Genomic DNA, 26,422 nt, shown 5'->3' with positions numbered 1-26,422 from the left:
CACATGGAGCTTCCCTCATTGCCCTAGGCCACAGGGGCTTGCTAGAGCTGACCAGGCTTTTAATGGCCTGGCAACCAGAGCAAGGTGACTGGTACTCTGGCTTCAGCCCTGGAAGTGGTGTAGGGACAATGCTGAGGCTTGTAGCTTCTGGACTGCAGTGTGAAGACTTGCCGTGGGCCAGATGAAATTAAGCAAGGGGCTGCATCTGGCCTGTGGGGCATAGGTTCTCCACCCCTGGATTAGATGTTATCCAATGACTGTCAGGTGCTCCAGGCACTAAACTCATTTATAACATCTTCATTGCGTGCTATAAGGTAACATTTAGGTTTTTGCTATATAAACGTGTGATCAGAAACTGTGAACTCTGTATGTATGTGTGTGTTTGGGGAGGAACCATCTCTTGCTCATCATGAAGGCCTACAAGAAGGCTTATCAAAACTAAATGGACCATCCAGGGACATAACAATACAAAGGTTTTATTAATTGCCCTTTTACACTGATATCTCATCCCATCAGCTTGAATTCTGGAAAAAGGAAATAAAAATTTCTCTAAAAGGAGAAAAGGACCTCTATCTGAGACTACGTTTCAATGGTTTACTGGATTATAATGACAGAGGGTCCGAATCACAAATAATAAATCATTGAATCAACTGATTGTATACTATAGTTCTGAATTATAAAAGTGTATTGAGTAAGGCTTGTGACACTGGTGATTAAGATCATTCTGAAATATACATGACATGAGGCATGTATATTCCTTTTATAATCCTTTTATCTCTCAAAATTTTCATCTCTCTCTTACTGTTTGGACTCTTACCAGGTCAGAGGTATGGAACAGAAGCAGAGAGCCCTAAAAGACATTCAGAGCTGACAGCTTACTGCAACTCTGTTCCCTTTAAACCATACGTTAAAATTAGGTCTGCCTGCTTTAATCTTGTGCTAACTCTCTCATTGCTTTTTCCTAGTTAATAAATCTTTAGTTATGGTATTACAGGACTAGTTGTCTTTGTGAGAGATCTAAGGCACAAATTGACCCGGTTTCTTGGCATTAAAAGAAACCTGAATATTTTGTGATCTTTAGTGTATAGCAACCAACTATCATTAAGTCCAGCTTGCCGAGGTGGCAAGATAGGCTTGAATGCCCAAGGGACTGTCTATGACCCTATGGTAAGACTAAACTTCTGAAGCACTGTGATAAATTTGTTACTACGTTGGAGATATCTTCTTATAGAACACACAGCCAGTCCGACAGTTGGGAACCACCCCAGATAGTGGATAATTGCTTGGAGATGGGGTTTTGATTGTTGACATGTGTCTGCACCTAAAAAAGTTCCCGGCAAAGCTGAGCATAACTCTTCTTGCTGGTATTATGCTCTTTTGCCTTTTTTCACCTGGCTAATATTGGAGTGATGATACTGTAAGAAACCTCAGTATATAAGTAATGAATGCAGCTAGTGTCCAAAGGGGATCTGAATATTTATTCTAGAACAGCAGTTGGCAAAAGGGCCTCTGTAGACCAGATCTGGCCTGCCAAGTGGGGTGATTTGGCCCGTGGAGGCCCTGCCGCTCCCCTGACACAGGCCAATCAGGGCCTAGGGACAGGAGAGTGAGAGACTTCCCGCAAGAAGTCTCCTCCTGCCCTGTCCTCATCCTGCAAGAAGCGCTCAGAAGTGCCACTTGCTCCTGGCAGGCTGGGAGGAGACTTTGTGTGATTCCCTCCGTCCCCAGGCCAATCAAGGCTTGAGGGCAGGGGAGCGCATGAAGTCTCCTCCCATCCTGCAAGGGGCTTGGCACTTAAAGTCAACTGCCAGTTGCTGCTCAGCTGGTGGTTGACTCTAAGTGCAGCGCTCCCTTGCCAGGCAGGGGCAGGGAGCAAGAGACTTCACATGCTCCCCCTCCCCCAGGCCCTGATTGACCTGGGAGTGGAAGGGAGCACATGAAGTCTCCTCTCACCGCCAGGAGGCCCCCCTGTCAAAAATTATTGCCCACCCCTGGTCTAGAAGCATGTCCTAGTTTAGCCAACCCCAGGGGTTCAAATAATGATGTCAGGCCTCAAAATCATTGTGGTAAAACCCATCAGATTTAAATTCAATACAATGTGGGTGGTCATCTTTGCCTCCTGGTTTCTGAACTTTTAGCTCTACTCAAGTCTTGTTTTCAAGTTTTTCTTCACAACCTTGAGAAGTAGAACTTACGGTTTGTAAAAAAGAAGAGATTGTCACATAACGTCTTGTCTCCAGGAGATGAGGCTCTACACAAAACACAAGCTATTGTGGGACCTGTGATGAAGCTGGCAACAGCTGATCAGAGCAAAATTAAAGAAAAATGGAACTAGCCCACTGGCCTCTGGGAACCCCGGCTGCCTTTGCTCAGATCACTGGCCCTCAGATGATGGGGACTGAGTCCTCTTTTGTTCCATAAGAATTTCCTGTTTCCTGACTGCTGACTATTACTGAACCAAGTTTGAAATTACTCTTTGATCAGAAAATTTCCAAAAAGAGTCTGCAGCTAGCTGGCACTTTAAATCTAAGTGGGACAAGCAACTGCAGCCCGATAGTGGTCATTTTGCCTTTGTTTGCTATTGCTTCAGCCTTACTCCTTTCCTAACTGTAAGTATTTAGATGCATTTATGTTCTAATCTCTTGCCTTGTTTCCTTATTCTACTGAGATGCTACATCCTGTGACTGAGTGCTGTTAGCAGCTACACACTCCGTCCCTTTTGGGAGCCATAGAATACACAGAGCACTGGGGCTATGTCTACACTTGTGGCTTCTTACGTGAGAAATATGCAAATGAGGCTAAGCGTGGAATATCGCCGAGCCTCATTTGCATACCTTATGAGCTGCCATTTTTGCAGAAGAGGCTTTTGCACCAGAAGGAGCTGTCTACACTGCCCCTTCTTGCGCAAGAAAAACTCTCTTGCGCAATTCCTTTCTTCCTGAAAAGTAATCGGCATAACGGCATTGCGCAAGAGGGTTTTTCTTGCGCAAGAAGGGGCAGTGTAGACAGCTCCTTGTAGCGCCAGTGCCTCTTTTGCAAAAATGGCAGCTCATTGGATATGCAAATGAGGCTCAGCGATATTCCATGCTTAGCCTCATTTGCAAGAAGCCATGAGTGTAGACATAACCTGGGTGTACTTGGAGCAGGGGGGAATTAGTCTGATTGGTTGTGGATGTTGAGTGGGGATCTTTTGCACCTGTAGAGAGGTTGATATGCTAGTCAAGTAATTAGCTGACCAGTTGGATAGCTGGGAGAAGAAAGCAAGCAGTATAAAAGCCTGAGCCAAGGAGCTGCACTGATTCTTTCTGTTTGTTGATGTGCTGGACTTGGTGTAAATGGCAAGAAGTCAGGGCTGGAGTAGGAACCTGCTTTGCAGCCAGGGAGTGTGGAGATAAGAGAAAGTGATAGACAATGGTGGGAAGCAGTTAATTCAATAACGTGCCTTTAAAAAAAATGCTTGGTCTCCGGTCAGTGCTTTTATCCATGCTGAGTTAGCTCTCTGTCCCCACTCTCAAATGGGGAGAGCCCCTGAATTTTAGGATGGTATTTCCTCCCAAAGCGGGGAGGGAGGCTGGAAGTTGGGAGGGACTGGTTGAATGCTGATATCTGGGAGGGTGGTTGCTTTGGTGAATGCAGCTTTTTTGCTGTAGTGACAACCTCTCTGGAAATGAATCAGTGGGAAGCTCCATTCTTAAGGTATCTGTTTATTCCAATAACCAAGTATAGAGCCTTATTTATTCTTTGCTGTATGGCAGTGCTGTTATGCTGGGCACCTGACAAACACCTGTTAAGAGACTGGCCTTGCTCTAAAGAGTATATGGTCTAAATAGACAAGGCAGTTAAAGGGTGGGGGAAACTGAGGCATAAGGGATGCCCTGTGCTAGGATCTGATCTTATGCCAGCCCTGCCTACAAAACACTGTTTAAACTTAGTTCTTGAGGCAATGGGTTATGAGTCATGATTTAGGTGATTGAAATGACAATGTCAGAGTATCCTCTCCCTCACAGTGGGGCTGCATCATCAAAGTCAATGGGACTGTACAGGTGTAGCTGAGGAAAGAATTTGGCCTGGGTGCCATAGTTGCTCTTTAGGTGGGCAGAAGTGTTCCACCCCTCACACAGATGGGAGTGGTAGAGACAAAAACCCCTTTTTGCTGAGATGTGAAGAGCACAAACTGAGTCTATCACTTCTGCTTAGTCACCAAAATGGTCTATGCAGTGCCTGCTTTCAGCGTCCCCTTTTCTGGAAGTCCATTTGCTTTGGACAGGGGGAGTCCATGTGAACTCACCTGGTACTTTGGCTGTGGGTACATCAGGCACTTAGATCTTTACAAGAGTCCCAAGGAAAAGAAAGTGTGGAAACTCTATTCAGCCTTTAGGGACAACGTTTTTTAGCTCAAGAGTAGCTGCATTGCCTGCAGCAGAAATGTGCGCTGATTCCAACTCTTGCCATTTTTTAAATATGATTTTGGAAATAATCCCAAATTATTCCCTTTTGCATCATCGCCACCCCTTTTAAATCCCATCTCCCTCAGACATCGCAGTGAACTTATCTCCAGTTGAGAGGGAACAGAGGCTAAAGGTGGCTGAAGAAAAGCCTATCTAGGCCAAACCTGGCACTCGTCAGATGGGGTGTCCAGGGCACTGCAAAGATCTGTCCCCTCCATCAGGATCTGGATGGCACTCCAGTTTTCACTGCGGGTTTCCTGCTTGCTGAATTGCAAGCCAGTTTCCAACAGGACTTTGGAAATAAAACACAGCTTTGAGGGGAGTTTTCAGACCCCACATATTCTACAGAACAGCTGACGTAAACTTTCAAGTGTTTCAAGTACGAGTGTTTCAAGTACAAGCCAGTGTTTTTGTTATATTCCTCCAAGTTGGGCACAGTGAATGACACACTCATCCCCACAGTTGGGAACAGTAGGGCTCAGTCTTATCCCTGCTAAGATACAGGCATACACAGTGTGATGCACTTTCATTTTAATACAAAATAAATATTTCCTTAACCTGTAACATTCCTCTAATATTCCTATCGGTCAGAACACAGAGATTAAAGAAATCCTGCTAATTCTTTTATCTTTCCGATACAGAGCTGGAAGCAAAGTCACGTAAACCTTGGACTGTTTGGAAGAGGAAACAGACAAAATCTTTGCCAGAGGTTTGGCTGCTGGGTTTACTCATAGCCTCAGGTAATCTTCTTTCCCTAGATTGTTTAGTTTCTCAGAGGCCATCCTGCTCCTCAAGGCCATGTAAGGATTATACAGATGAACACACACTCCATTCTCCGCATCATTACCACAACACTTGCAGCCAAGAAGGAACATAAGCATCTGGATCAGTCCTGAGGTTCATCTAGCCCAATATCCTGTTTCTGTTAATGGCTAGCTCCAGTTGCTTCAAAGGACGGTGTTAGGTTGCTACAACTGGCAGATGTGGGATAATCTGCCCTCCCCCCATTAGGTCTCAGGTCTGATCTCTAGTAATTGAGGGCTGGCTCAAGATCTGAAGCAAGTTTAATAACCCTTCTGCAATGTTTGTTAAATACTTATGATAGCTCTGATATTTATATGATGTCCATATAACTATCCAGTCCTTTTCTGAATGGTGTTAAGTTCTGGCCTCAACAATTTTTTGTGGCAATGAATTCCATGTTCGGCTGACAAGTTTCATGGAAAAAATCTTTTTATCAGTTTTGAGTTTTCCACCTTTTAATTTCCTTGCATGTCCCCTTCTGTTATGAGGCAAGGAAAAGAGGAGCTCCTGATCAACCATCTCTAGAGCATTCATTATTTTATCTGTGTTTCTTCTGTCCCCTTTTATTAATCTCTTTTGCATAATGCAACAAGCCAAATTGTTTGCCATATAAGAGTTTTTCCAGGTCCTTGATCATTCTTGTTGCCCTTCTCTGAAATGCCTTGAGTTCTGCAATATGCTTTTTGAGATGTCTGACCAGCACTGCACGCAATGTTTTAGATGAGGCTCCACCATTGATTTATACAAAGGCACACGGTTTCATTCTTGCATCCTGATGTCTTGTTAGGCTCTCTCTCTCTCTCCCTCTCTCTCTCTCGTGCCCTCTCTCCCTCTCTTTTATTGTTTTGTTTTTCTTTTGTTCCACAGCTGCACATTATGCTGTCTGCAGTGATAGCTAGGTTCACGTCTGGAGCTGACAGGTAATTTAAAACCCTGTAAGTAGCACATGGGCTGGAAATGGTTTTCCCGTTCCAAATAACTTTGAGATTTCAAAAAAGTTTCCCATTCTGAATCAGGGTAGGGCCAAGATACTTATCAGGTTGACCAGAGAATTGAACCTGGATCTTATAGTGGAGTGCCCAGACCACTAAGCTATCTGTGTGGGTGTTTTTGTGTTTGTGTCCCATGAAATGCTGTGAACTCATCTAATCAGTATTTTGTGTTGCAAAACACATGTCCACCTCTACTTGGAAAGTGTCCCTGTAGTTTAAAGTTTTCCCTCTGATGTGCATTACTCTACAATTATCAACATTGTGTTTCATTTGCTGTTGTATTGCTCATTCACCTTGTCTATTTAAGTCCCTCTAAAGTTCCTCACAGTCCTCTCAGCCCTTCCTGACTCACCCCAATAACTTTGTGTTATCTGCAAAGTGTTATTACTAACATTCCCACTTTCCAGATAACTACCAAACATATTAAATAACACAGAATTGAGGATGAAACTGTGTGACATTTACTAATCACCTTTTGCCATGATGAAAATTTTACCACTTTGCTTTCGGTCTCCTAGCCAGGGTTTGATCCAGACAATAATTTGCTTTTCACCACATGGTGACTTCCTTTCTTTAGTACAGTGGCTCTCAAAGTTTCCAGACTGTACCCCTTTCAGGAGTCTGGTTCATCTTGCATACTCACCCCATTTAAAAACTACGGATTTACAAAATTAGACATAAAAATAGAAAAGTGTCACAGTGTCATATTGCTTACTTTATTATTTTTACCATATAAAAATAAATTAATTGGAATATAAATATTGTACTTATAGTACTTCATTGTACAGTATATAAGATCAGAACACGTTATTGTATGAAATTTTCATTCGTACTAACTTTGCTCATGCTTTTCCTGTTGCCCGATGTAAAAGTAGGAAAATATCTAAAGGACTTGATGTTCTCCTGGTAGACCTCTGCATACCCGTGATTGAGAACCACTGCTTTAGTATCTTATTGTGGAGGGCATTGTCTAAGGCCCTTTGGACGTCTTAATTAATTATGTCAGTGGGTTCTCCTTTATCCACTATTTTATTGACAGGTTCAAAGAATTCTGAGAAATTAGTGAGTTACATTTTCCTTTGCTGAAATAGTGTCGGTTAGACCTGCTTGGATTATAATCTCCTGTGTGTTTTGTTCTGATTTTTACGGATTACTGGACTGAAATGTTTTCAGCTTGCCAAATGGCTCCTGAAATTGGCCAGAGTAGGAACAACTAACTCTCAGTATAATATTTGGAGATAGAGCTATTTCATAGAACTGGAAGGTACCTTGAGAGATCAAGTCCAGTCTCCTGCCTTTATAGCAGGACCAAGTGCCTTCCCTGACAGATTTGCCCCAGAGGGCCCCCCTCAAGGATTCAACTCACAACCCTGAGTTTAGCAGGTTAATGCTCAAACCACTGAGATGGCCACTGAGATAGCCCTCTACCCAACTCCAAGCACCATTTTTTCCCTGCCCCAGTGCCTAGCATACTGCTGCCACCGCCTGCCCAGCGCCTGCTGGCCTGGAGAAAAGATTGACATTGGTTGAACAATGTGAGTCAGAGCATGTTTAGAGAGTAAAGGTCTTGATTTTTCAGAAGAAGTTAGAACCCAGAATTAGGGCCAGATTTTCAAAAATCTAATGCATTGGAAACAGACCATTTTTGAAAACCTGTCTCTTATGTAGGTGCCTAAATAGGAGCACTCTTTTGCAGATTTCACCTTTGTTGTGAGTTCTGGACACTTCTGACCACAAGTCTGTAGCACACTGTGGGTACATTTATATAGCAGGGCTAAAGTCGAATTAAACTACGCAACTTCAGCTACGTCAATTGCATAGCTTGAGTAAAAATAGCTTAATTTGGCTTTAGGCGCTGTCTACACAGCAGGAAGTTGAAAGAACACTCTTCCTTCAACTTCCCTTACTCCTCGTGAAATGAAGGTCACAGGAGTCAGAGTAAGAAGTTCTCCAGCTTGCCGTTATTTTGAAACAACGGCTTGCAGTGTACGCACCGTCTTTGTTATGTTGGAATGATGCTTTCAGAATTAACCACAAGGCGATAAGAACATAAGAATGGACATAATGGGTTAGACCAATTGTCCATCTAGCTCAATATCCTGTCTGCTCACAGTGGCCAATGCCTGGTGCTTCACAAGGTTCTAGAGGGCTTCGGAACAGGGCAGTTATTGAATGATCCATCCACTGTTACCTAGTCCCAGCTTCTGGACTGTCAGAGGTTAGGTACATCTAGTACATGGGGTTGCATTCCTGATCATCTTGACTAGCCACTGATGGACCCATCGTTTCCTATGAACTTATCTAATTCTTTTTTTAAATTATGGTTATACTTTGGGATTTCAAACATCCCCTGGCAACAAGTTCCACAGAATTGTGTGATGATCTACTTCCTTTTTGTTTTAAGCCTGCTGCCTGTTTGATTTCATTGATTAACTTCTGAGGGTAACCTGTAGGCAGGTGACCAAAGCCCACAGGTAAATGAAAAACATGGAGAGCTGGGAGATGGGTCAGAAATGGGAGGAAGCATGGGCTATTATAGCAGAGATAAAGGGGGGCAAGGAAGAACTGGGGTACAAAATAAAATCAGTATCTTAGATGCCTGTATATAAATGCAAGAAGTATGGGAAATAAGCAGGAAGAACTTGAAGTGCTAATAAATAAACACAACTATGACACAGTTGGTATCTCAGCGACTTGGTGGAATAATACACACGACTGGAATAATGGTATAGAAGGGTACAGCTTGCTTAGGAAGGAGAGGCAGGGAAAAAGGGGAGGAGGTGTTGCCTTATACATTAAAAATATATAAACTTGGACTGAGGTGGACATAGGAGACAGACTTGTCGAGCATCTCTGGGTTGGGTTAAAAGGGATAAAAAAGGTAACTGTGATGTCATGCTAGGGGTCTACTACAGACCACCTACCCAGGTGGAAGAGGTGAATGAGGCTTTTTTTAAAGAACTAACAAAATCATCCGAAGTGCAGGATTTGGGGGTGATAGGGGACTTCAACTATCCAGACATATGTTGGGAAACTAACACAGCGGGGCACAGGTTATCCAATAAGTTCTTGGACTGCATTGGAGACATTTTTTTATTTCAGAAGGTTGAGAAAGATACCGGGGTATAGCTGTTGTAGATTTGATTTTAACAAATAGGGAGGAACTGGTTGAAAATTTGAAAGTGGAAGGCAGCTTGGGTGAAAGTAACGATGAAATCATAGCATTCATGATTCTAAGGAATGGTAGGAGGGAGATCAGCAAAATAGAGGCAATGGATTTTAGGAAGGCAGATTTTAGTTAATTCAGAGAGCTGTTAGGTAAAGTCCCATGAGAAACAAAACTAAGAGGAGAAACAACAGAACAATGTTGGCAGTTTTTCAAAGGGATGTTATTAAGGGCCCCAAAACAAACTATTCCACTGCATAGAAAAGACAGAAAGTATGGTAAGAGACTACCTTAGCATAACCAGAAGATCTTACATTATCTAAAAACCAAAAAGGAGTCTCATAAAAAGTGGAAACTACAAATTACAAAGGATGAATATAAGCAAACAATGCAAGTATGCAGGGGCAAGATTAGAAAGGCAAAGGCACAAAGCAAGCTCAATCTAGCTAGAGACATAAAGGGTAACAGGAAGACATTCTACAAATATATTAGAAGCAAGAGGAAGACCAAGAACAGAGTAGGCCCATTTCTCACTGAAGACGGAGAAACAATAACAGAAAACTTGGAAATGGCAGAGGTGCTTAATGACTTTTTTATATCGGTTTTCACCAAGAAGATGGATGGTGAAGGGATGCCTAACATAGTGAATGCTAGTGGGAAGGGGGTAGGTGTAGAAGTTAAAACAAAAAAAGAACAAGTTAAAATTACTTAGAAAAGTTAGATATCTTTAAGTCACCTGGGCCTGATGAAATGCATCCTAGAATAATCAAGGAGCTGATAGAGGTATCTGAGCCTTCAGCTATCATCTTTGAAAAGTCATGGAAGTTGGGAGAGATTCCAGAAGACTGGAAAAGGGCAAATATAGTGCCCATCTATAAAAAGGGAAATAAGAACAACCCAGGAAACTACAGACCAGTCAGTTTAACTTCTGTGCCAGGGAATATAATGGAGCAAGTAATTAGGGAATTCATCTGCAAATATCTGGAAGATAAGAAGGTAATAGGTAACAGCGAGCACGGATTTGTAAAGAACAAATCACATCAAACCAAATGATAACTTTCTTTGATAGGATAACAAGGCTTGTGGATAAGGGAGAAGCAGTGGATGTGGTATACCTAGAGTTTAGTAAGTCATTTGATACGGTCTCACATGATCTTCTTATCAATAAACTAGGGAAATACAACCTAGATGGGGCTACTATAAGGTAGGTGCATAACTGGCTAGATAACCATTCTCAAAGAGTAGTTATTAATGGTTCACAGTCCTGCTGGAAGGGCATAATAAGTAGGGTTCTGCTGGGGTCAGTTTTGGTACCAATTCTGTTCAATATCTTCATCAACGATTTAGATATTGGCATAGAGAGTACGCTTATTAAGTTTGCAGATACCACCAAGCTGGGACAAGTTGCAACTGCTTTGGAGGATAGAGTCAAAATGATCTGGACAAACTAGAAAAATGGTCTGAGGTAAATAGGATGAAGTTTAATAAGGACAAATGCAGAGTACTCCACTTAGGAAGGAACAATCAGTTTCACACATACAAAAGGGGAAGTGACTGTCTAGGAAGGAATACTGGAGAAAAGGATCTAGGGTCATAGTGGACCACAAACTAAATATGAGTCAACAGTGTGATGCTGTTGCAAAAAAAGCCAATATGATTCTAGGATGAATTAACAGATGTGTTGTAAGCAAGACATGAGAAGTCATTCTTCCACTCTATTCTGCACTGATTAGGCCTCAGCTGGAGTATTGTGTCCAGTTCTGGGCACCACATTTCAAGAAGGATGTGGAGAAAATAGAAAAGGTTCAGAGAAGAGCAACAAGACTGATTAGAAGTTTAGAGAACATGACCTATGAAGGAAGGCTGAAAGAATTAGGCTTGTTTAGTTTGGAAAGGAGAAGACTGAGAGGGGACATGATAGCGGTTTTCAGGTATCTAAAAGGGTGTCACAAGGAGGAGGGAGAAAAATTGTTCTTTCTGGCCTCTGAGGATAGGACAAGCAGCAATGGGCTTAAACTGCAGCAAGGGAGGTTTAGGTCGGACACTAGGAAAAACGTCTTAACTGTCTAAACGCTGGAATAAATTGGCTAGGGAGGTTATGGAAACTCCATCTCTGGAGATATTTAAGAACATCTGTCAGAGATGATCCAGATGATGCTTGGTCCTTCCATGAGGGCAGGGGACTGGACTTGATGACCTTTCGAGGTCCCTTCCAGTTCTAGGGTTCTATGATTCTTTGTAAGTTGTGGTGTAAATGTTGGGCAGTACTGCTTGGTACCTTTCCCCAGAGTGATCATTAGGGTGACCGTATTTCCCTGTGCCAAATACAGGACACCTGATAAAATTTCTCTGATTTCAGTTAGTTCAACAGCAATCAATCAGAGCTATGTAGCACAAGCATACATAATTGCATTAAGTTGACTTAGCCCCCAGTGAAAGACACATTGCATTATCTGTCTCTTTATCTTAGAAATGTGCATCTGTTTGTCTGTCCATTCATCCATTTGTTCACAAATGACCTCTAAATCAGGGGTGGGCAATAAAACGATGGCGGTTCACCAGGGTTAGCCCCTGCTGGGCTGCTGCTGCTATGTTTACCAGCACCTCCGCAGTTACAGGCACTCGTAGCCAATGGGAGTGTGATCCCCTGTACCTGCAGAGGCGGAAGTAAATATAGTGGTATGGGGGCCCACCAGGGGCTAACCCTGGCAGACCAGATCTGTCCCATGGGTCGGTATTTGCCCACCACTGTTCTAAACAGCAACAAACACTAGCATTGCCTGCCACTGGCCCCAGAGCTGTGGCCTCCGTGGGACCAACCCTGGGACTGGATAGTGCAACTCTATTCCCCAAAGATAATAGAGGCCCAAAGTGTTACTGTGGGAGGGAGGGCTGGTAAACTGGCCATGTGGGGAGCCAGATTAGCCCCACACACTCTCCCAGTAGCCCGGGTGGGTGGGGGGAGGGGTTGGCTGAAGGGAGGAGCCAGACTGCTCCCCCTCTAATAATTGCTGGCTGTGGGGAGCTGAGAAGTGCAGCACCAGCCCCCTGGAATGAGCCACTCCCCCCTCCCCCACTGGATTTGTGGAGGAGTTACAGCTGGAGCAGCACCACCCTCATCACAATGGGCAGCCCTGATATCTCTCCACCTCTCATTCCTCTGACTTGAGCTCCCCCACCCTGATTCCTGCACACCCCCTGCCCAGAGCTCTCACCCCCTGCCTTGACTCCTGCAAGTACATCCTTGCCCTTAAGCCCCCCCCCCCACACCTTCCACCCCCTGCTCTGAGTCTCCCACAAACCTCCCAGCCCTCTGGCCTGATTGCCACATCCCCTACCTCCTAACCTGATCCCCACAAGGACCTAGGCAACAGTTGGTAAATCCTTTAGTAACTAATAATGGGGGGGGAGGATGAAAATATATATTTACAATTCAGTGGTGACAGCTGTTTAGAAGTGACTACCTTGTCCTCATCTTGCTGCTGTCCATAAAGTGATGCTTCTTGTGGACTGTATTTTTCACGTGAAGCAATTTTTCAAAGGATCCACTTGTTTTTTTGCAACTAGTCATAAAATGCAGCACAGTCCAGGGTAAAATTCACTCTCACAAACAAAATAGTCTTTGTGGGAGAAACACTGCGACATAATTTTTCAGGTGACCAAACTGCATTCATTACTGAAATGACACATTCAACAGCGGCTGTGATGCCTGGCAAACACAAAATGAATGTGACAGCTTCTACCAGATCCAAGTGTCCTACTGCTTTGTTGTTCATCTCTTGAAAAATGTCCCACTACCTTTCAGAATTGGGGGGTTTCCTGAGTGTTCCAGTCAGACACGTGATGGGATGCTATTGGGTTTGCATTTGTCTGTTTATCAAAAAGTTGGTTCTCAGCTAGTCTCATCTCATCTAGCGGGGGAATTTTTGTGTGGCATAGGCAAGACTGCTTTGTACATTATCCCACATACACATCCGTCTCCACAAGAACCGCTCAAGTTGTCTGTGTACTCAAAGGCAGGTTTCCAGTGTTCAAAGTACTTCAGAGATGTTGAATACAAAATCTCGACTGCCTTGTAACATTCCTGTTCCTTAATTTCCCCTCCCTCAAACAAAGACAGCAGCAGGGTCTTTGCGCTGGGCGTCGCAAACCTTTCTCTGAGCCTCAAACTAAATTATTTTGAAGGATAGGAATATGCAGTGCAATTTCTATCACCGATGAACAAAAGACAGGACTATGTAGCACTTTAAAGACTAACAAAATGGTTTATTAGGTGATGAGCTTTCGTAGGCCAGACCCACTTCCTCAGATCAATTTGTGGAAGAAAATTGGCACGACCATATATACCAAAGTGATACAATCAAAAAAAAGTGAACGCATATAAAATCGACAAATCAGATTTTAGAACAGAGGGGGAGTCAGGGGGGAAGGTTAGTGTCTGTGAGGTAATGATATTGGGATGATAATTGGGGAAGCTATCTTTGTAATGGGTGACATTATTAGCATCTTTGTTATGGCCCATATGTAAAGTATCAAATTTAAGCATGAATAACAGTTCTGAGGCTTCTCTTTGAAGTCTGGAGTTAAAATCTCTTTGAAGCAATATGCATGTTTTAAGGTCACTGAGAGAATGATCAGTCTGGTTAAAATGGCAAGCAACATTTTTCTCTCTGTGAAAGAGCCTGATGTCTGTTTTATGTGTATTGATTCTTTGGCGAAGTGTCTGAGAAGTTTGTCCAATATACATAGGAGACGGACACCTTGCTCTAGCAATATAAAATACTCACGGTTGACAAATCAGCAGAAGTCCTTCAATTCTTTGACACAAACGGTGTAAATGCAAAAGTAGTCATTGAGGGCGTGTCTAGACTACATGCCTCCGTCGACGGAGGCATGTAGATTAGCCAGATCAGCAGAGGGAAATGAAGCCGCGATTAAAATAATCGCGGCTTCATTTAAATTTAAATGGCTGCCCCGCTCTGCCGATCAGCTGTTTGTCGGCAGATCGGGGCAGTCTGGACGCGCCGCGCAGTCAAAGAAGCCTTTCTTGATCGGCACAGGTAAACCTGGTTTCACGAGGCATACCTGTGCCGATCAAGAAAGGCTTCTTTGACGGCGCGGCGCGTCCAGACTGCCCCGATCTGCCGACAAACAGCTGATCGGCAGAGCGGGGCAGCCATTTAAATTTAAATGAAGCCGCGATTATTGTAATCGCGGCTTCATTTCCCTCTGCCGATCTAGCTAATCTACATGCCTCCGTCGACGGAGGCATGTAGTTTAGACGTATCCAAACTTTCACAGCAAAGGACTCCAGAATAATTGGAAGACAGTCAGCTGCCGTTTGCAGCAGTTATGAATGATGTGCGCACCACAACCAAAATCAAATATCTCTTTCCCTAGTCTGACATGCAGTTTTTACCTTACATTGTTTTTCCCAGCAGGTTTAGCACCATCAGAATTTATATTCATATTATCAGCACAAAGCCCAACAAGCTTTTCCCTAAGAGAAGGCTTCCCACTCAATTGATATAGGAATCCACATGGCGTATCAGAAGTTTCACAGGGTAGCGATGGAAACTCAATCATGTTTGTGTTTACCCCATCAGAGGGAGCAGCTAGGAACAGTGTGTGGCCAAGGGGTAGCTCAGAGGGCAGGGAGAGGATAGCTAGGGGCTGTGTGTAGACAGGAGACTACCTCAGGGTTTATAGAACGGGTATCTAGAGACTGTGGGCCTGGAGGGCTTTGTGGTTCCCCCCATTCCCTTAGTGCTGTGCCAGCCATGGATCTGTGCAAGCAAAGGGGGCTGGGAGCTGAGGGGCTGCTTCAAACGCCTGCACAAAAGCAGTGGTAGGAGAGGAGGGAACACCACCATTGCTGGTGAAATGGCCCCAGCCAGAGGAGCCGCTGCCCCACCCTGCCCAGCTCTGGCTTCCTGCTGTCAAACTGTGCCCTCCAGTTCCACTGAAGTTTGGGGGGGGGGCACATTTCCAATGCCCCCAACTCTGGCCATGAGTGTGGGGGTTTCTGCTGCATGGGGAGAGCTGGGGATCCAAGATTCAGCCCTATCACTCCTGGCTTCAGTTTCAGTAGTGAGAGTGGGGACTTCAGCCCTTCAGCGCCAGATTTGAGCCCTTCAGGAGTTGCCAGGGCTTCAGCCCTGAGGGAGAGGAGTGTGAGGGATCAGGCCTTGAGGCTGGGGGAGGAGAGGCACACTGAGGATCAGGGCCGCAACTTGGGGACAGGGGTGTGCGGATGATCAGGGCTTTAGCTTGGGGGTGCTTGGAATTCAGTGTGGAAGTGGCCACTGGGGGATGAAGATTTCAAGCCCCGCAGCAGGTGCCAGAGATCCTGGCCTTAGTCCTGCAGCCTGAAAGGGCTGACACACCCCTCCCTTTCTTGGAAAACCTTGCCTTAGGGTGCCCATGGGGAGAGGTGAGACACACCCCTCATTCATCCCCACCTCCATACCCCTCTATTACACACAGGCTGCCTCTCCTACTGGCTGCCTGTCTTTCTACCTCTGAGCTCTGCCTAAGAGCGCCTCCTGCTGGCCACTGCCTGCTGTATTCACTTGCCAGCCATAAACAGGAGACTACAGCTGCACTGGCTGAGACTGACCAGCGGGGGGAAGACTGGAGCTGAAAATAGGGGACAATTTCCTGTTCTTTAAAAAAAAAGCTGAGATCTTCAAGAGGGCTTAAATATGGAACTGTCCTGTTAAAAATGCGAGAGATGGTCACCCTAGAAATCACCACAATGCTTGTGCAGTATTACCAGTATCAGTTGTCTTTGAGAGCGTGGGACCTCAGTAATCAAGACATTAACTCTTTTCACCTTTCAATGAGTGGCTTCTAACTACATGCAATAGAGGCATGCAATAGAGCTAGTTTTTTAGAGTTTTGTCACTGGTCAGCCAGGCTCCCACCTCCTGCCTTAGCTCAGGGCACCGGGTACACAGTCATTATCAGTCCCATTACTCTCTACATGTGCTAACCCATCATGAGGCTCAATTTGGAGCTGTGGAATAGCTGAGCCTCCATAGTAGGCTGGAGACCACAGCAGAAGCAGAGGTGAAAGAGATGGGCTGTTACAGCTGAGGACTTAGCTTAACGACTTAGTGCAATTACTCAAAAAGGCCCATAACCGAGTCTCTCACATTGGTGGGAGATGAGTGCTGCATGGGGCTGTTTTGCAGAGATAGGTAGGACAATGGCTTTATTGGGGGATCAGCTATTTGCACAGGAGGCTCTGGGATGCGGCAGTTCATTGGGCACCATGGATGTATTTACAATATTTAAAGGTCAAGCAATCTTTCTATTTCCCTGTTTGCTACAAAGGGGTTTCTTGCACATTCTCATTACTCCTTGTGGGGTTTGGGGTTTTTTTTGGTTTAAGAGGATTTCTCTGTGCGACTCCAGTTATTAGGATGTGGTGAGTGTGCTGTGAATGTGTTATTACTGTAACAAGCTTCTTCTCAGAGCTGATATTTATTTTAAGTGCTGTAAAGCTTTTCATTTGGACGCAAGCGTGGAGGAGCAGAGTAGGCAGGGTAGGTGGTCTGGAAAAAGGCCTGGGAATCAGGGCAGGGTGGACTTGTAAGGAAGGCACAGGAGTGGCTGTTAGGAGCTGTAGGATCTGGTCCTGCCTCCATTACTGGCTTGCAGTGTGACTTGCAGCAAGCCATTTCACCTCCCTCGCCTGTATTTTCCCCTGAGGATGGGAGAGAAAACCCGACAGAGTGGCCATGGAACTGTGAGAGTTGAACTGTATGGATTTTTCTCCTGGTGCATGTTCCCCCCCCCCCCCCCCTCCTCCTCCTGTGATTCCTCTAACCAGGGAATGTGCTGAAAGAGGCATAAATCTTGTGGAGCTGAGGACACTGTTTGGGAGATCTCTACCTCTGCTCTGTTTCCTGGACTCTGCTTCCCTCGGGTGTTGTTTCCCCCCATGTCTTTGGCATGGGGTTTGGCCTGTGAAGGGGGAGGCAGTATAACATTATTTGCAAGTTTTCTGCAGCTTTTTTGTTTGAGGGTAGAGGAGAAGATGAATCTGCTAGTGAAAGGAAAGCTAAAGGGGAAAAAACCAGAATCTGACAGGACCAGGGACAACAAGGAATTTTTTAAATATATCTGAAATAATATGACATAGACAACCTATTACTAGACAGACATGATAAACTTTTAATGATGCAGAAATGGGACCAATGTTTAGTAGGTGTTTCTGTTCTATAGTTTGAAAGAAGCAGGATGATCTACTCCGTTCACATAAGGATGATGGACTACATCCCAGCCCATAAGGCGCATACTAGATAATATCTACTAGGTACAAACGTACACACATTTTTAAATCATTAGGCCTGGATAACTTTTACCTAACAGTCCTACAAGAGTTGCCTGAGAAGACTCTGGCCTGCTGATAGTAATTTTTAAATAAATCTTGGAATATTGGGGAATTCAGAAGACTGAGAGGATGTAAATGTTTTGCCAAAATTAAAACAGGCAAGTGATATGACCTTGCTCTTTGTAGGACTACTAGCTTGACATTAGTTACTAGCAAAATAAAATAAAAGATGGTACATTCCCATTCTCTACTGACTGAATATAATTAATACCAGCTAGTACAGTTCTAAGGAAAATAGGTCTTGTTAAGCAAACTTGGTTTCAATTTTTTACAAGAGTACAAATTTGGTGGATTAAAGTGACTGTATAGGTGTAATATACTTTTGTAAGGCTTTGTAAGACATAGTACTTCACAATGCCCTAATTGAAGCACCAAGACTGCACAGCAAAACACATCTTACATGGATTAAGAACTGGCTGACCTCACAAAAAATTCAGTGGGGGGTGGGAATGTTTCGAGTGGGATAAGTGATTGATGGGATCCAATGATTTTTATCGGTGATCTGGAAGTAGATATAAAATCACTGCTCATTAAAAAATTTGCACATGACACAAAGATTAGCAGCATGGTATATAATGATGAAGTCAGGGTAGATATGCAAAGTGATCTGGATTGGTAGGAGAGTTGAGCGCTGTTATAAGGTCTTCATCCCATACCTGAGCTAAAAGGAGACCTCAGGGGCCTGCCCCAGCCTATCCCAGAAAAGAGCAGTAGGGGGCTATAGAGGCAGCCTATGGAGGCTGTGCAGAAAGCAGTTGGAGAGAGGCTGCCCATCAGGGCTTAGTGGGTTAGTGCAAAAAGAGCTGCAGAGCAGGGCAGTTACTGTGGGGAACTCAAGGAGTGAGGTCTGTGTTCCTAGCAGGCTGCAGCAAGGGTAGCACCTCAGGCAGAGTAATTGGACAGAAAGAGGGACCCGGTTGGCCGCTGTGACTTGCTGAGTGAATGCCCCACAGAGAGGGTGAAGGAAATGCTGGGGTCATAGGATACTGGTCCAGGGAATTGGAGCAACTTTCATTGAAGTTAGAGATACAACAGGAGACTGCTGTCTACAGAGACCCTGGATCAGTACCCAGAGTAGTGAATGAGCCTGGGTCCCCCCCACCATTTACCAATGGAAAGTGACTTAACTGATGGACGGACAATGATGCCTGGGAAACTTAGATTGTGACATGGCGAGAGAGCCAAGTTATGAAGAGGACACAGCAGTACTTGCAGGCCCATATACAAGAATTTTTGTGGGGCAGTGCGAGCTGTGGGAAGGGGCTGGTGGCTGCCGTCTTCCCTCTACCCTCCCCCCATGGCTCAGCCCTGGCCCTGGCCTTGCTCCTGGGTGAGAAAGGGGGGAATCAGCTGGAGCACACGGCAAGGAGGCTGGGGCAATATGCCTCCCCTGCCTTCCCTAGGTGGCTGGAATTGGCCCCATGGTGGATTATAAAGCACCATGGGGGAGAGGGTGGTGTTTTGCACCCCCATATGTACAGACCTAACTTGGGCCAAAGCATGTCTGTAGGAGGAGAAGATGATGGGAAAGGCACCACCAGCAGTGGGTACACTAGCTGGCATAGCTAATCCTGGTGATGTCCGGTAGAAAGTGCCAGCATGATGAGTGGGCTCCATCATAATCCCTTTCAAACAAAACATGTTTTAATACAATGCAGAGCAAGGTCACACATACAGGAACAAGGAATCTTGCTGGCTTATCCATGGTAGTTTAAACAGTGCTCCAGTTCCTGGAATGTGTGTGCCTCCGTGATCTCTCATCCATTCGCACACTCCTGTGAGGAATAAAACTGGGCAGGTGCAGTCTTGAGAAAAGCTGATGGGAGGCCTGGGGTGGGGGGGACCCGATAAGTCTTCAGATATATTAAGGGCTGTTATAAAGAGGACTGTGATCAGTTGTGCTCCGTGTTCACTGATGATAAGACAAGAAATAATGGGCTTAATCTGCAGCAAGGGAGATTTAGGTCAGTTATTAGGAAAAACATTCTAGCTCTAAGGGAAATTAAGCTCTGGAAGAGGTTTCAAGGGAGGCTGTGGAATCCCCAGCACTGGATGTTTTTAAGACCTGTGTAGAAAATACCTGCTCAGGGATAGTCTAGGTTTATGTGGTCCTGCCTCAGTACAGGTGATTGAATTTGATGACCTCTCAGGTCCTGCCAACCTTACATTTCTATGATTCTATAAGTCCCATGCTGCTGAGCTTGTGAAAGTGGAGGAGATCCCAGAGCAAGGAAACCATTTGCTTTATTAAAATAGGTACCCTAGAGCTGAACCAATTTCTCACATTTGTTTCTCTTGGCATTAACCCAGACAGATCAATGGAATTAAATTTCCTTTCTCTTACATAAACACTGAACAAGCTTTGATAAAAACTAAATACATCTTTGAACCATTATCTGTTTCTTTCCAGAAGATTGGCTCATGATACGTACTGCGTTACCAATAGCTAACTGATTGTTTAAAGCACTCTTTTTACCTCGTATGGGTTAGTATTGACTGGAATAATATATTGCCTCCGATTGTTAATTGTACTAATTAGGTCTCTTTCAGAACTTGTTCAAAGGATAATTTACTATCACCTACTTTTGAATAATCAATTAAATGAATGCACTAGTGTTTGGCTTTTCTAGACTGATACTAAAGCACTTGAAATTAAGGGGTCATAATGTGAAGTATTGTAATGACTTTGCCATCGTAGGGTATGGGTCTTCATGGGAGTTATGGATGTGGCGGGTTCTCCCTTAGCACGCACTTGGGCTACATCCACACTGGCAGCTTCTGGCGAAAGAGCTGTTTTGCGGAAGAGTTCTTGCGCAAAAAGTCTTCCGCAAGAGCGCTTCTACACTGGCATGTGCTTTTACGCAAGAGATGTGCTTTTGTGCAAGAGTGTCTATGGCAGTGTGGATGTTCTCTTGCGCAAGACAGCTCCGATGGCCATTTTAGCCATAGGGGTTTCTTGCGCAAGAAATTTATGTTGCCTGTCTACACTGCCCTCTTGAGCAAGAGGGCTTATTCCTCGTGGGGAGAGGAATAACTCTTCCAGAAGAAGCCCTGTTTTCCGATGCTAGTCTGTAAATTTACTTGCACAAAAATGCATGTGCAGTGTAGACACCCAGCAAGTTTTTGCGCAAGAACAGCTGTTCTTGTGCAAGAAGCTGCCAGTGTAGACGTAGCTATAGAGTACTGAGTAGGGTTGCTAATTTTGGTTGGATATGTTCCTGGAGCTTTCATCAAACAACACAATCTTTAATCCTGAGGGGCTGGCACCCTAGGGGGACCGGGTTCTGTGGCAGAGATTATCCCTGCGCTTCATTATCCTCTTGCTTACACCCTGGTAAAACAGATGTAACTCAGTGAGTGTAAAGTTTGAAGAGGAGTAGAGGCCCACTCTCTCTGACAGGTGTAGACAGGCAGCTTCGGGATATGTTGTTTGAGGCCCACTGGACAGGAGAACTGAGGGTTATGAGAAGAACCATGAGTAAAATGTGAAGTTGTTCCACCAAGTGATGAGGTAATCAAAGAGAGGTCTGCCACAGGAAAGTGCATCTGTCCAAGGCTTACTGGAGAGTCAGTATCCAGCTTCTTTCGACACCTAGAAGAAGGTCACAGATATGAGCCCCTCATCAGATATGAGGGTGAAGGATGAGAGGTTTCCCAGGCCCTCACTTTCTCTTCCTTTCACCTGTACAACTTGTGGTATATGTGAAATAAACGCACTGTGAGGAGATGTGCTTGTGGTGCCACCTGCAATGCCTCCCAAACAATGCTTTTCCCCTCTGTGGCTACCCATCACTGCCACACTTAGCCCAGCTACAGATCCGCAGGGCGGATGGCAGACTGTTTTGGTGGTTCTGTGCCATGTGATGATGTATGCTGGGGAAGTGAGAAGGAAATGAAGAATTCATCCCAGCTTCTGTTATTACCTTTGCTTTCAGTGTCAGTGCAATCCCAACATCTGTAAATATTTCTGTCCTCTGGAGAAGATATTGCCTGTGCTGCATTATCTATGAAAAATCCATGCCCCAAAACCCTATTTGTGGCTCCATTAACCTAAAGAACTCATCTGAATGCTCCATTTGCCTTTAAATAAAGAACAAGCGATTGTTCAGGGCTTGAATCCCTATCATTTCATGTTGCTTTCCTCATTATGAGAGGAACATAAGGGTCCCCGATCATTATTTCTGACTCTGTCATTAGCAAAGGTCTGAAAAGCCGCATTTTCACTCCATTAGCCTTCAGAAATAAAAAGAATGATTGCTTAAGTCGAGAATAATTATTTCAACCAGCTTTCCTCAGCGTTTTGCCATGGAGCAGGCTGGGCCCCATACACAGGCTGACAAATTAATTTCTATTATTTATATTTTGTCAAAAAACCACCCCGCTCAAGACTCATTTAGCAATACAAATGGCTTTATTTGTAGTTTTATGTGCTTCTCTGGTCACCCATGACAAACAGCAGGAAGCTTATCGTTTCCCCCATGAAATCTGTCAAGTTTCCCAGGATTTAGACCTGGAACGATGTATAAAACTGAGGCGCTTGGAGCTGTCGTAGGCCTACTGTTAGCAACGGGTGGGTGGAGCTTTTGTTTCATCTGGGACCTTTTTTTCTTTAGTGTTCTCCGCTGCTATTTAACAATATGCTCGCTCTATGTGACTCTGAGGGCAGGAGGGCCAAGGGATGAGCCAAAAGGGCCTAAGTGGGACTCTGCCGTGTTCAGGGCAGTTCCCCATTCACTGTAAAAGAGAAATGGGACCGGTCTGCTTTTCCCTCCCATTTGGTAGAATGCCAAGTAGCAGCTATTCGTATCTTGGATTCAGAGTTAATATTCTGTAGACTGGGGGTGGGGGGTAGGGAGAGATTTGTCATGAGATACAGAAACAGGGCTCACACCACAGGGACGTGCTCACTAATCTGTTTATGCAGGACAACTGGTGATGTGTGCTCTGTGCTTAGAGAACAGAAAGGAGTCAGGACCAATGAGATGGATTTCCATCTCTCCCGTTGACTCACTGTGTAGCTGGAGGCAAGTTTCTTTACTTTCCTGTGCCTTCCCCCCCCCCCCGCCCCCCCGCAAAAAGGTAACAAGGAGGTGTTATGAGGCTTGATTTGGGAAGTCTGCCAAGTGCTTTGATGGAAGATGCTCTAGGGAACACAAGTGTTGTATTTGTTGTTCAGAATGTGACTGGCACCCCTTGCAATTATTAGAGGCTATGAAGATAACAGCATCCCAGCGGAGAGCTTGGGTGGAGTTAAAGGAGACTATTCCATTTCCACTTTCTTCCCTAAACAGATCCCCTCTTCCCCGCACACAGGCATTGTTGAATAATGGCTATTAAGCTCTTGACTTGTGCAAAGCACCTTGTGCTGACTATCACATCCCTTCTCACAGCAAGGAGAGATGGAAGAGCACAGCGCCTGGAAAGCCATCAACATGGAGCGGTGACTCTCCCATCTCCTTGGTCCTGCTCTTGCTGGAAAGATTATTATTTGTACAGGGCTCTAAGTTCAAAGACAAGCTTCCTGCATCAAAGAGCTTTGCTGTGTCGTTTTAGACTTGATGCCACAAGTGAGGGTAATGAACAGTAGATGGCATTGGGGGCAGAAGGAGAAGGGGTATAGCAATTGCAGCACGGGGTTACTTGGGGTTTATTCAGCTCGTGAGATGCTATTAGAGAGCTCAGTCTGTTGTGAATGAATTCATGGCCTCTAATTATCATGGCAGAAGTGAGGGTTGAGGAGGGATTTGAATGAGGCATGGGCTGTGGCCTGGCAAGTAGGGGAAGATGATTTTTCTGGGCACAAAAGGCAGCCAGGAAGGAGATACAAAGGCACCACATGTGGATGAAGAAAAGCAAAGGGGTGCCCAGGCTGGAGTTCTTGGCAGAACCCAGTCAGTGATGTGGAGATGTAATGGTATTGCTCTGATGAGACCGGAGGCAGAGCCAGATGATCTAATGGGGTATGTCTACACTACAAAGTTAATTCGAACTCACAGACGTTAGTTCGAATTAACTTTCATAGGCGCTACACAGACACACCGCTAGTTCGAACTTAATTCGAACTAGCGGAGCGCTTAATTTGAACTAGGTAAATCTCATTCTACAAAGACTAACGCCTAGTTCGAATTAAGTAGTTCGAATTAAGTGGCTACACAGCCCTTAATTTGAACTAGTGGGAGGCTAGCCCTCCCCAGCTTGCCCTGGTGGCCACTCTGGTCACAACCAGGGAAACTCATCTGCCCCCCTCCTGGCCCCGGAGCCCTTAAAGGGGCACGGGTTGGCTACGGTGCCTGTGCCAGGTGCAAGCCTGCCCACACCCAGCCAGCAGACCCTGCACCTGGCACGAGCCAGCCACCCACTGCCACCCAGCCCTCCTCCTCTTCCCGGGACCAGGCTGGCGGCTCCCAGGAGCCTGCCCGGGGCCACAAGAGGCAGGTGCCCACCTGGTCTAGGGCGGAGATCGTGGACCTCATCCACGACCTCTGCAGTAGGCACAGGAAAGCGGCCGTCTAGGGCAGGATAGCTGCCAGCCTGGCCACCAAAGGGCACATGCAAACCCAGGAGCAGGTTTGCATGAAAATCAAGGTGCTCTAGTGAGACCCCCGACCCTGAGCCCTGAGCTTAGAACATAAGAACATCAGAATGGCTGCACTGGGTGAGACCAAAGGTCCATCTAGCCCAGTAGCCTGTCTGCCGACAGCGGCCAGCACTAGGGACCCTGGAGGGGATGGACCGAAGACAATGACCATGCCATTTATCTCATGCCATCCATCTCCAGCCGTCCACAAACAGAGGCCAGGGACACCATTCCTACCCCCTGGCTAATAGCACTCCATGGACCCAACCTCCATGACTTTATCTCACTTCTCTTTAAACTCTGTTATAGTTCTAGCCTTCACAGCCTCCTGTGGCAAGGAGTTCCACAGGTTGACTATGTGCTGTGTGAAGAAGAACTTTCTTTTATTACTTTGAAGCCTGCTACCCATTCATTTCATTTGGTGTCCTCTAGTCCTTCTATTATGGGAACTAATGAAGAACTTTTCTTTAGGCACCCTCTTCACACCACTCATGATTTTATAGACCTCTATCATATCCCCCCTCAGACTCCTCTTTTCTAAGCTGAAAAGTCCCAGTCTTTTTAGCCTCTCTCTGTATGGGACCTGTTCCAAACCCCTAATCATTTTAGTTGCCCTTCTCTAAACCCTTTCCAAGGCCAAAACATCTCTTTTGAGGTGAGGAGACCACATCCGTACACAGTACTGAAGGTATGGCATACCATAGTTTTATACTTCCTCTCCTCCTTCTTCCCCTTCCAGCTCCCTCCTCCCAGGTTTCCCCCTCCCCTCTCCCACCTCCTTTTCCCAGTCTCCCCAGAGCTTAATCCTCCCTCTCCCCCCCCCAGTTTTGTTAAATAAAGAGAGTTTCTATTTTTGAACACACATTTCCTTTATTTTGTACATCAGGAAGGGGGGCTAGGGAGGGGTAAGCGGAAGGAGGTGAGGGAGGAATGGGGTATGAGCCCCTGATGGGGAGGACTGGGGTGGCTCTGTGGGCTCCTTGGGGTGGAAGCTCTCCTGCAGCCCCCTGATTGTTCCCCCCTGGATAGCAGCCTGCGGCAAGTGCAGCTGGGCTGATGGCCGAGTGCTCTGATTGCCGACTGTGGGCACTCAGGGCACTCCAAGTCAGGACTGCTTTGCTGTCCCTCATCGAGGTAGACAAGCAAGCAGGGAACCCTGAGAACTTTCTGTCCGGGATGGGGGTCGGGTCCCTTTAAGCACAGCCCTCGGCTAGCCTGGGGCAGCAGCTCCATGCTCTAAGTCCTAACCTGATGCCCTGCCGGCACTGCTTCCGGCCAGCCTTAACTTTGGTTCAGGGTCCACTCATTGTGCACATGCTAGTTCGAATTAGCAAAATGCTAATTCGAACTAGTTTTTAGGTCTAGATGCACTAGTTCGAATTAACTAATTCGAATTAAGTTAGTTCGAATTAGTGCTGTAGTGCAGCCATACCCATGGTCTCTTGTGGCCCATTATGAATCACTATAGAACAGGATGGAAAGATATAGCATGTCTAATTTGCTCTGCCATAGTACACCAGTCTCCATTTGGGAGGCCATGATGTGCGTCAGCCTCCCCTTTCTCTAGCCCACCCCCTTGAGCTAGTCCTGAGGAGCACTCTTGCCTCCTGGTACGAATGCTTGTACCCCTGTATTCCTCAGAATCTGGGGCTATGTCTACATTGGCGGGTTCTTGCTCAAGACTGGGCATTCTTCTGCAGAGTGTCCACACTGCCCACCCGCTCTTGAACAAGATTTATAGTAAAGCGTGGTAAGAGAGGGATTCTTGTGCAAGAGCTATGCTTTTTTCTAACAAGTGTAAGCCCTCTTGCACAAGAGGGCAGTGTGGATGCGTGGCGGGTGATTTCTGTCACCTGCTTCTTTGCTGGAAGTTGTGGATTCTGCATTCCTGAAGCAGCTGAGCTGAAATCTGGATGCACTGTAATTAATAAATACACTAATGGAGTCTTCATTGCACTATTAGGACCTTTTAAAATTTACTTTGGGAACCTTTCAGCACTATTAAATACACCTTTGTCACATGATGAAGTGCTC

The sequence above is a fragment of the Pelodiscus sinensis genome, chromosome 3, assembly GCF_049634645.1.
Source record: "Pelodiscus sinensis isolate JC-2024 chromosome 3, ASM4963464v1, whole genome shotgun sequence".
Taxonomy (NCBI): Eukaryota; Metazoa; Chordata; order Testudines; family Trionychidae; genus Pelodiscus; species Pelodiscus sinensis.
This window is presented reverse-complemented; position numbering follows the sequence as displayed.